This window comes from Hippoglossus hippoglossus, chromosome 22 (genome assembly GCF_009819705.1).
Source record: "Hippoglossus hippoglossus isolate fHipHip1 chromosome 22, fHipHip1.pri, whole genome shotgun sequence".
Lineage (NCBI taxonomy): Eukaryota > Metazoa > Chordata > Actinopteri > Pleuronectiformes > Pleuronectidae > Hippoglossus > Hippoglossus hippoglossus.
Genome location: NC_047172.1, coordinates 7,778,225 through 7,790,029, shown reverse-complemented (window position 1 = coordinate 7,790,029; position 11,805 = coordinate 7,778,225).

Here is an 11,805-nt window from a genome sequence, read left to right as displayed (position 1 = left end):
GCCCACTTGCTTGCTGCAAATTTTCAGGTAATTTTCTTGCTGTGTTATCCGGACATTTTACCAGGGGGCTGGCAGGAAAAGTTCTGCAAAATGTCTGGAACAACTGAATCTGACATTAGCATTCTCACATGCAGCGCCTCCAGAAACTTTCAGGAAAATGTCTGGACTTACCTGCATATGTCTGAAGGCAGCTTGAGCAAACCACCGCCAGTAAGGACGGAAATCATTTTAGTTTTTAAATGAAAAAGTATTTGCATGGATGTAGCCTGTGAATTTACGAAGAGGCATCTTGAGTCACCCTCACCTCTCTGTGTACACACTCTCATGTCATTGAAACACAAGCCTTTCCTGCAGTGACCAGACTCCGACCCCTCGTCGGGTCACATTACTGAGCAATGGACATGTTTAGATTTTTCACTCCAAAAGAAAACATCATTAGGATGTGAGAGTGGATTTCACTTTTCCCTCATGTCCGCAACTCGAAGGTAATGACCCCCCTCCCCCCCTGCGAGGACCGACCTCACCTTCAACCTACTGGCCTTTCACAGCACACACACACAAACACACACAGAGACTACACGTTTCGCCATTTGAAATTTAAAACAGCATTACCATTTACACAAGTGCAAAGTGTCTCCAAGTGGTGATTTTCTTCGCTCCCCCATCTGGACTGTCTCTGCTCCAGCAGTTGTCTGATCTGACACTCAGCCTGATAATAGGGTCGGGCCCAAGTGAAACCAGAAACAATTTGTTTTGGTCTGAGCTATCATTCCATTTCCCATAAGCCTTGCCTCTCCCTTCTCTCCTCTCAGCCCCTCTTTGTATCTCTTGCCAAGAATTAAAAGGCATGACTTTAGACACAGTTACAAAAAGCAGCTGCTGAGTAGCTTTCCTCCTCGAAACATACTAAAGGCCATTCCAGATTTACATATCTTATTCCAAATCACGAACTGCATGCCTTTTAGAGAGCCCGGAGGCTCCACAACGAGGCCCTCTCCTCGCTCAGATGGAGCATCGCTTCAGAGCCCTCCTCTGGAATGAATAAGGGAGGAAGTGGAGAGGCCACACTCACCCTAAGGCAGGAAGTGACATACGCTCAATGACGCTGGACAGCAGTTGTTTTGAATCTTGTAAGACAAAAAGAAAGTTCTTAAAAGCAGCGATAGAGCGATGGGAGAGGATGGGGAAAGGAAAAGAGAGTAATTTGATTAAAGTCGTTGCCTACAGCAGCATTTCCAAATCTAAACATGTCCGTCCTAAACCCTGTGATGTAAACACAGCATGCTCTCTGACCTTTGTGGTAAACATGTGTTCAGGGATAGGCTTTCACCCTCATTTGAGCACCGTCTGACGTTACATTGATGAATACGCTTTTAATCACCAAAAGCAACACATAAAATGAATCTTCATTATCTACTTAAGCAAATAAGTAAACACTGCTGTCTTGTGAGAACCAGAGACACAAGTAAAGCTTCACGAGCGAGCTTTATTGACACAAACGAAATGGACGTTCTGAGCCTGTGATTAGTTAACTATGAAGTCTCTAATCCATGAAGGGTTTACACAAACTCTGAGTCTTGAACATCAAATCAGATTGAGGGGGTGACGACTGAAACTGAAATTCCTACGACTCCTCTTCGTCACTTCTAACCACAAACTAGCGAGTCTATCTGTCCTCAATCTTGCCGCCAAACATGGTCCACATGTATATGCAGTTCTATTAGTATCATCTGCAAGCGGAGACAATCGGAGTCTTGGTGCCTCAGGATACAGAAGGACATGCCTTGGGAGAGAAGGAAGACCCTTGAAAGGGCGAGCAGCAGCCGGTGGGTCCGGGGCCTGGGCCTCATAAAAAGAGCCGCAGCCGGCTAGGCCGAGGGGGAGGAAGGAGGCAATTACAAGAGCCGCAAGTGGCTTTAGTGTTGGGCACCAGCTGACTTTTATCGTGTCGTGAAATAACTAGATGCAAGGGTGATGGCAAAGAGAGAAGGAAGCGGAGAGAGAGCGAGATTGTAAGCGAGAGAGAGAAATTGAGATGGATATAGAATTATGGTGTGACTGGTTTGGGGCTAGATCTGGTCGGACCACCGCTGAGAAAAGGAGCAGGCTATCAAGACAGACGACTTCCTACTGGAGTCTGATTATGCCCTGGAGGCCCAGGGAGAGCCCAATAAAAGCCTCCTCATTAAGACCGGACCATTTATAGACGGCTTAATGAGTCTAGGCCACTAAAAGAAGAGAGGGAACGAGGGACTGATAAAGAGAGTGTCCACTTACGACTTTGGGGTTCATGTCTCTGCACCTCCCTGCCCTCAGAGGACTTTTTTTTTTTTTTTTATCACAACAACCAGGTCCAAAAGTAAAAATGTCACATGGTTCAGGAGACCAATCTAAAAAAGAGCATAGTCTGAGTTAAGACATTTTATTTCATCAAACCAAAAGTCAATTTATTTGTCCTAAAATATTTGTCTGTACCTCCGCTAGAAGTGTTTCAGGTTTTTATTTACAGTCCCCGGTGTTGAATCCCTTATTTCAAAGAATCCTGAGGATTGTGGACTGATGCCACAAGTGTGAATGTGACTCCACGGTACTTCCGTTTTACCCCAGCGTACAGTACGTTGGAATGTGCTCGACCCCCCTCCCCATGACCTTTGATACGATTAAGGAGTAAGATAAACGTGCTACTTGGGTTACACTGTTCCCTGATCACGAATGTATATCCAAACCACTGATTGCTTTCTTAACCTGGTGCAACAGATCCTGCAATTGAATTTTGACGTCTTGTTTGAAGTTACTACTCGTTAATTTTTACTTAATCATTCTCAACAGGGCTGGCCCAACGGCTCACACTTTTTTTTCGCCCGAGAGGCAAAAACTGAACTCCAACCAAGTGGGGTTGGATGGGCCCTCAGCATCTGATAAGTCCTGCAGTACAAACAGAGCGATAAGCTCCTATAGGTCATTCGACATACCGCTCCCCCTCAAGCACCATGCATCCTGGTCGCCGCCCACCATGACTGATAACCCACACTGATCCTATCTGTCCCTCTGAGAACAACAAATGCCACATCTTGACACCAGCTCTTTTTAAGTGTACACATGACTGCATGCGTGTGGACCCACCTGTGGTAAGAGTGCACAAGTATTTAGATGCACAAACACACATAATTAAAGCCACACACCTCCATGATGTTTCATCTAATTAAAACCAGATGCTCCTTAGTGAAATGTTTTGAGAATAATTCAGCTTCATTCAACAAGAAGATCGGGGGGGTGACGGAGAAAAGAAAACAGAAAGCGTTGCTCATTTACACTTTATCCAACATCATACTCCAGACCACATTGTAAAATCCCTGTCAGACTAATCATGCAATACTTATAATAATGCAATACCCATAAATGGTGCAATAAAAGTGTTGGCAGAAGTCCTGGAATCCTTTCACAGGGCACTTCTAATGACTGCAGATGGACGGGTCTCTACTTCTTCCCTTGCTCGGAGGCACGCTGGGTGTTAGTCACCCTCTTGGAAATAAAGAGGAGTTTTGTTCTGTGAAAGAAGGGCTTTGGGGTGGTATCACTGCGCCACTTTGTGCCAAGGCGTAGAAAATGAAAGTGAGAAGCATGTGAGACAGTTTGAGGAAGAAAGGTTGTCAAGCGTGGACGATTACTGACAGTCCCGCAAGCAGAGGGCAGTCAGACAGGTAGTCAGACGAAGCCACAATAAGACTGGATGATTATAATCTAACACATTTAATTAGATAGTTCCCCTCCTGCAGATCCCTTTAGCATTTGAATCGAGGTTACAGCTTAATGCTGCGACACCCTGGGACATCGTCGGGAAAAATAGACAATCGAAGAACAGCGGAACCCGAGGGAATTTTTTTTCCCTTTCAGCCAAACCGGGAAGCACCTTGGAGCATGAAATGTGGCTCCAATTGTTTCTCTGTGTATCCACCCATAGCGCTGCAGCAGGGTTATTGGCAGGCAGGAGGAGGGGAGGGGAGGGGGGGGGGGGGGGGGTGGTTCGGGAGGGGATGCTGAGCTGAGAATGCCAGGAATGTCCAGCCCTGTTTACAGCCTGGGCCGGTTCACACCTGCAGGTCAGGGTGCTATCACCAGCCCCGGCCCCTCCCCTCCCTTCTGCCCCCCTCATTACAAGAGGGTCAAGCTCAGAGGTGACCTAATTAGAAGCTCATTACATCACAGACAATCTCCATTAGCATGCCAAGCTGGCCTGTTAATCCATTAGCACCACAGAGGCCCCCAATGCAGCCTTTACATTCCTGCCCCTGTGGCCCTAACTGAGGGCCCCCAACACACAAACACACGGTCACACACACGCCCATATCTATTTAGATGGGATAATAATGCGGATATCCAACCACACATATGAGGAACAACTCTAATGTCAATCAAGTGCAAAAATGTAATTGCCTGGTATTTATCTATCAGAATATCCATTGTATTGGTTATCTCCAAGTTAGACGACAGGATCCAGCTACAGTCATTGTTTTAATACTGTTAATCCAAATAAAGTGTGCTTTGATAGCCAGTTATCCTTCGTCAAAAATAGTTCAAACCATCTAGTCTTGGATCTTTGTTTTGGCGAGTTAAGTTTTTTCATAAATACAGTTTATATGCTGTTGTCAGGTATCTGTTATCTCTCGGTACAACCCAGCACATCATCAGTGGATTAATAGGTCAACCTGTCACCACTGGTATGTGGTGAAATACAGCTGAGAAAATCAAAATACGTCATGCAGAAACTTTGGTTGTCCAGATTTCTGAAAGGTACGATTCAGAAAGAACTCACTTTTCCTTTTTGATGGGCCCCGGCCAACATGAAGGTTTATCATTTCAATGAGGCGGTGATGCCCTGACACTTCAAGGTCTGTAGGCACAGTGGGACAGGCAGAGGGGGGGGGGACATGTCAGTTACTTTTATATGAGTGTGGGCTCTAAACAGGGCTCCCCCAGTGTTTTGGCGGGAGAACAGGTTGGACACAAACTCAGAACATGTTTGACCCGCTCTGTCTTTTCTACATCTGCCGAAGAGCAATGCGCAGCTGCAAGATAAATCCTTTCCTCCCCCTTTTGACCATTACAGAGAGAAAGTCATATTTCAGCAAGCTATTTCAAATTTACAACCATCTAAATACTTTTGTGTATTTAACCTGAGTCTGCTTGTCATTATTATAAACTTAAACCTGTTTTGAAAGATTTGACAAAAGTGAAATATTACACATCATCTCATTGTAGGTGCAGAGATGGAGTCAAGCATGTGTCAACAAATTCCCCCTCTCCCTTCTCTTCTGTTTACCCCCATATATGAGCTTCCCTCGCTGTGTCTTTGTTGGATACGGCCTCTAAAGTGCCGGGTGCAGCTGTGCGGCTCTGGCCCAGTGCTGGGGACTGAAAGGGTCAGTATCTATCTCCTCGCTGGGGACCTGGGAGACACTGAGCCCCACTACCTTCCCTTTGAAACCTTCCCCTCTGGTGACTGGCAGACCATACAACGCTCAGAGCTTTGTAAGTGACTCCATTGTCGGGGGCAGATTGAGAGGAAAAAAGGGGGCTACCCCTAGGGATAGAAAAGCAAGGTGAAACAAAAAGGTCTGGCTCTGTGGTCTGAAGAGGGCAGGAACGGATCAAAGGGCTGGGTGCTGACCTGCGGCCTTTGTCCGTCAGACAGCCCTGGCTTCATTTAACCTCTCTCTGGAGGCCGGCAAAGCCCGCTGGGATATCGAGCTACACAGAAGCCATGCCCTATGGGGACATCTCAGTGCCTCTTCTGCAACCCCTCCACCCTTCCCTCTGTCTCCGCCTCCTCCACCCCTCCACCTGGGACAATATCACAGGTGAAAGTGGATGGGAGGGGTTGGTCTGTGCATCGCCCCAACCTGTCAGGGATCCACCACAAAGGGAGCTGAGCCCTCTCTCCGGATGCCCGGCGGCATAGTCTTACCTTACTATACAGTGTTCACATGGCCCTGCTGCCTCCCTGCCCGGGCTCCACTGGGAGAGCCGCAGCACGGAGGGAATCACAACAGAGAGGAGCTCTCAGTCGCTCACCTGGGGTTGGTAAACCTCAGCTATGTGGCAGACAAAGGTGAACTTAGTGGATCTCTGCTGCATTGTTAAGTTGTGGAAACTTAAATCTTCGAGCCTTAATGAACGGTTGAATAGGGAGGATTTTCTATGGTTCAAGGGGCCATGTGTGACTTTTGAAAACCTGTCCATCATGCTTTCTATAGAGGCAGGCCCAACAAACAGGCTGCACACAATCCTAGGATCTGTTCTGAGGCAGTCAAATTAAATTTTCAGCAAGTGCACTGTCACTACACTTTTAGGCCTCTGTCTCTTGAACTGATATTGAGCAAATCATTCACAAAGAAAAACAATGAACATGTAACCTCCTGGTTTTAGGTGAACGCCCTGCTCATCTTGCTTATCATGAAATTCAGGTGGGTTAGTGCCTTTAGAACAACAGGTTGTACTGGCATTAGAACGAAATACAAGCATTTCCAAAAGATTTGCCAATCAGAAGCAATTTAAATTATTTCTGGGTTGCTTTGCCCCAAAAGGGAACTAGGGGTCACGATTTGCAGACGTCAAAGAAGAAGAAGGGAGCTGAGGATGGGAGGCAAATGGAAGCAGGAGGAGTACCTGTGCTGAGATTGGGATGGGGATGTGGAGGTATAACTATGTTGGGAACGAAAGCGGCCAAATTGTCCTGCTTTCATTAGTGCGCTGAGTGAAGCCTCTGCCGAGGCCTCGATTCCCAAGACTCTCAGATAACAAGTGGCTTCCCACACTGAGGCTTTCTGTTTTCTGTTTCCTCTCCAATAAAATCTAGCCCGAGTGCAGGAGAAAGAGAGAGAGAGGGAGAGACGAGGGAGCGAGAGTGATAGACGGGTGGGGAAAGGGGAGAGGGGACCCCCGTGGTCTGCTGTTATCTGTCTAATTCAGCCATTTGGGTGCATGGTGATGGTGGTGTGTGTGTGTGTGTGTGTGTGTGCGTGTTTGGGGGTGGGGGGCAGTTTGGTTTATTTTCCCCAAGCCCAATGAATGGCTGCCGACAAGGCATTTCTGATGGCCATGATAAGATATCCCACCCCCAGTGTCCAACCCCTCCAGCCTCAACCAGACCTCCAGCCCCAAGCCTTTCAAGTAACTTGATTAAACGTCTCTCCAAGAGCTGGTACTGAAAGACAAAGTAAGGTGGTCTCGTGCTGAAATGCTCAAATGTAGCAGGCTGAGTGAAAGCGGAAGGTAACGAGCGGAGGTCACTTATGACCTCCCACACACACAGTAATGGACAAACCAAGACAAAAACATTCCAAACGCAATACCAGCCGTCCTGTTAGTGACAGGCTCAAGATAGGGTCTATATAGGACTCTACTCTGTGCAGCTGGCTGGTGTGTATGCAGAGAAAGTTGTGTTTGTCTGAGGCCCGGCCCCACTCACATGAATGCAGATATTTTGGATGTACAGAGGTCAGTGCTGTTGACTGTTTAACCAGCTGCCAGCTGCTATCACACTGTAAAATCAATGAATATTTTACGACAGGAAAAGTATTGGTAAAGTTCCACCTGATATGCTTTCGCTTTGTTGAAGTTTGCAGAGGATTATGCAGAGATTGGTAAGACTAGCTCATCTTCAAGTTTTAGAAAATTCTACATAGATGATACAGGTGCTGTCATATGAACCCTGCAGTGTGTGACAACATGGATGGACTGTTTCCTCTGCTCTGTAGACAGGGCAAGTTTAACACCACATAAAAAAGAAGTTCGGAGGCCAAGGAAGAGGTGGAATCCAGCAGCGAAGCCTTACTACTTCCTGTCATATCCGCTATCATATCTATACATCATCCCTTCTCTCTAAAAGACAACATGACAGTAACTCCTTCAAATATACACACAAATGTGAATTTGTATAGATTTAAAAGGTCCTACAAGAAACGTTTCATTTTTCTTGATTTTGGTGCCTCTGTGGACAAAAGCAGTAATGTTTCCACTGTCGTAAAAACCAGGGTCCAGACAGCATGTGCATTTGTTTTAGAGGGAGTGAAAAAGACATGTAGCGAGTTCAGACACACACCAAGAAAACACCACGACACCGCAGCTCTCTTTATATTGTTTTTACTGTAATGATATAACATGAAACAGGGACTGCATCAGTTTACATCCTCTTCTCAAACCACTGTCTCTATCTCTGCAAAACACTCATATAAAAATAAAGACAATCTTCTCACAATATTAGAACTGATTTAACATAACCATCGAGTATTAAATACATTTATACAGATACAAGAAATCCATACTTCCCAAGTTGACTGGAATCAAACCACACCATTACACACAGCTGTTTGCAGGATGCATAGCGATGAGGTAATATATCGTAATTCTCATTCTGACCTCATCCGTCTTGTTTGTAAGACACGCGGAGTTGGCGAGGAAAACACTGGTCTGTACGGGTTAGCCTTTAGCCTAGCGTGTAGCCCGGCTCGCTTCCCTCCACCTAAACATCTAGAGGCTTTTCCAGCCTGACTGCCATAAATCTTTGCTCTGAATTCGCAGATAATCCATCTCGGGAACAGACATTTAGAATAGTTTATAGAAAAAGCCAATTTTCTCCCCGATTTTCTCATTTGCTGTTGTAGGTCATAAAGAGGAAACACTATTAAAATAAGACCGTTTGATAAACAGATAAAATCCTCCTTGTAGGTGAAAATAAACACACAGACATACTCACTTACATAGTTGTTCATCTATAGCCAATATAACAAGCAGCAAGCAAGAACTTGCAAGGCTTTCTTGTCAGTGCTGAGAATACAGCATTTAAACTGGGATACTGAGAAGCCGCATGGGCACAGAAGCCAAACACATGTACTAATATACACAAACACACAACCGCAGCATACTGAGCCAATCTGCTTCTCATTTAGACTTTCTTCTGCGGCGCGCTCGCACACGCACAACACCAAATGGTCCTAATCGAACCTCCCTGCTCTGCCCCGTCCGCTCACCTCTGCTGATAGCAGCTGGAGGACGCTCGGCGAGGCGGCCGCACCGAGGCCGAGAGGTGGGGGGGGGAGGGACGGAGAGCGGAGCGAGCGGGTGTTTGTGTTGGAGAGGTGGGGTGGCAGGGGTGATAAACTGTGACCTTCCCCTCATACTGCAACATGCCTAATGGCCGCCCTGAGTGCCCTAGCTCAAGGTGTCTGAGCCTCTAAATGGAGGGGTATTTTTATCCTCCTCACACACACACACACTCTCACACACACACACTCACACATATTAGCAAACACTAGGAATGGTGCATATAGCCGTAGCTGATGTCCGGGTGCACCACAGGGTGAGCAAGGGCTGGCGAGTTGGCACGCAGCGCTGGCAGCACTCAAGTTCCTGATAGCTTTCAGGGCCCTCTGATGTTCTCTGCATCCCCCCAGCCCCCTCACCGTTCCATCCCCCTGGCCTCCCCCTCGCAGGAAATTGCATTCTGTCCGCTGCCATAGCAGATAAATGAGGCAGGAGAGGGGCTGCACACTGTCACCAGCCGACCTGGCCTGTCTCACACTGCAACCTGCAGTGTGTTAGCCGCGTGTGCTCCGATCCAGCACCCACCGCCGGCCTTGGGGAGAGAGAAGGCATATGCATACACTCACATACACACATGTGGAGAAGCACAAGCCTGCTGTTGTATAATCTCTCACACACACACTCAATCCTGGTAGCTTAGATGTGTAGATGCTACCAACTGATACCCTGCTAGTTAACACAAGAATTATTTTAATGCAATTATGCAGGTATACAGAGAAATAACATATTCTGCAACATTGCAAACATTGTACATATGTATGTGTTCACACCATCTCTCTGATGTTACATGTTGCTTTAGTATCAGACATGGATAACAACACTCTTCACGCTTGCAGCTAGCGTGTGATATCAGATTACCTCATGGGGAGATTCCTGCGATCCCTCCGTACACATTGTCTGGGAATGTCGAGATATAATGCAGCTAAAAGGGGCTGCTCACGCAATGGGGACCCCAGTGGTACTTATGGGCATGGAGGCGACTAGAAACTTACGGGAAGTTGCCTATGTGAGCGTGTGTGCATGTGCATGTGTGAGATCATGCGATGTTTGAGATTGTGTGCATAGTGTGCACATGTGACTATAGGTGCATGGCTGAGATCATGGGCGTATGTGCAAGCGACTCGCCTCAGCCGACAACTATGTTTGATTAGTGTTCCACTACATTCAACAGGGTCCGCTGTAGCAAAATGAGTTACAGCTACGAGGTGATGTCAGTACCATTGGAACCCAACAGTACAGCTCCACCCTCCATGCTGAAGGCTTGGCGCACCTACACCAGGGGGCCACTATGTCACAGTGTTTTAAAAAAGCTAAAGTGGTGTTCTCTAAAAAATGTCAAACTAATGGTATTTCACATAATAAACTATAAGAAATATTTCAGTAAAATTCAGTGTCAGTGTCCAACTAATGCTATACATCTGACCCTGGCTATTATCTTTTGGGAGCTTTAGGTGCAACTATAAAGTTTTATGTTGTGTATGACTCATAGAGGCCATGAGCATGTTCATTACATGGAACATTTATACCTTTAATATGGACTTGTCTCTCATCCCAGTCGTAAACCCTCCTCTTTTCCTCCGTCTAATGACTGGAGATGTTTGGCTTATGGAAGTGGGTCTCTAATAAGTTGAGGAGAGCACCACTGGTTTAGAATTAAGACAATCTGTTCCATCTTCTTAGCACAACCACAACTATATAACATAAATGTCCTGACCTCTGACCAGAAGGGTGTTTGTAAATCATTGTGTAGAATCACTGCATATTAAATGTCCTGTTCCGATCCCTAATTGGGTCGTCAAACAAATATATGTTATATATGATGTATAGATTCTGCTGTGGAAAGCAGTGTTTTGGTTTTGTGAACATAAAATCTGGCGTCGGCTCTTATCGACAAAAGCTCTTGAATCCCGTTGTCTTTCTAAGTTGACATTTTGTCTGCATCTTCGACATGTACGAATTCTCCACATGTTTCAGGCGAGAGGTGGTGCAGCGGGCAGGATGTAACATATTAATTCTGCTCAAGGATCATGTGATTTTGTTGACAGCACATTGACACCGGCGTGTCTTATCACCACAAACTATCTTGACATCTTTGTCGGTGTCTTCTATGTGTATGGCTCTGCTTTTTCACCCAGAGATATTAGTTTTCGTTTTCTTTTTTTCATTTTTGCGTCTTTCACGTGTTAGAAGCGTCATCAACCCCCCCCCCCCCCTCACACACACACACACACACACACACTCGCTCGCTGTGAATCCTGCAGGGATCCCCTGCTATGTTCACACATCGACAACATGCATGTGTGAACGCAAATGTCCGGGTGAGAGCTTCCGGACCTTTTAAGGACTTTATACTCGGGGGGGCAGTCGGAGAAACTCCACAGAAACTTGGACGTTTGCGTTCACACACCCACGTCTTCCGGAGAAACTGTGGAGGATCTCCAGGTTCGGTGCATGTTTGAAAGCAGCTTTACAGAGAGTGTAGAAGTCAAACTGGGATTCGCAACATTCCTGAGGAAGGAATTTAACCACGTTGGTGAGGATTAACTGGAGTTTTCAAACATTTCCACTTTGCATTGAAAAGTCTTTGAAACCCACAAGCACAGAAAAATAAGTATTTTAAACAGCAAACCAGGGCCTGGCACCCCCCTACCCACCCACCCCCACCCTTTCCTCTGTGTAACCAGCAACACTCCCCTCCCAGCA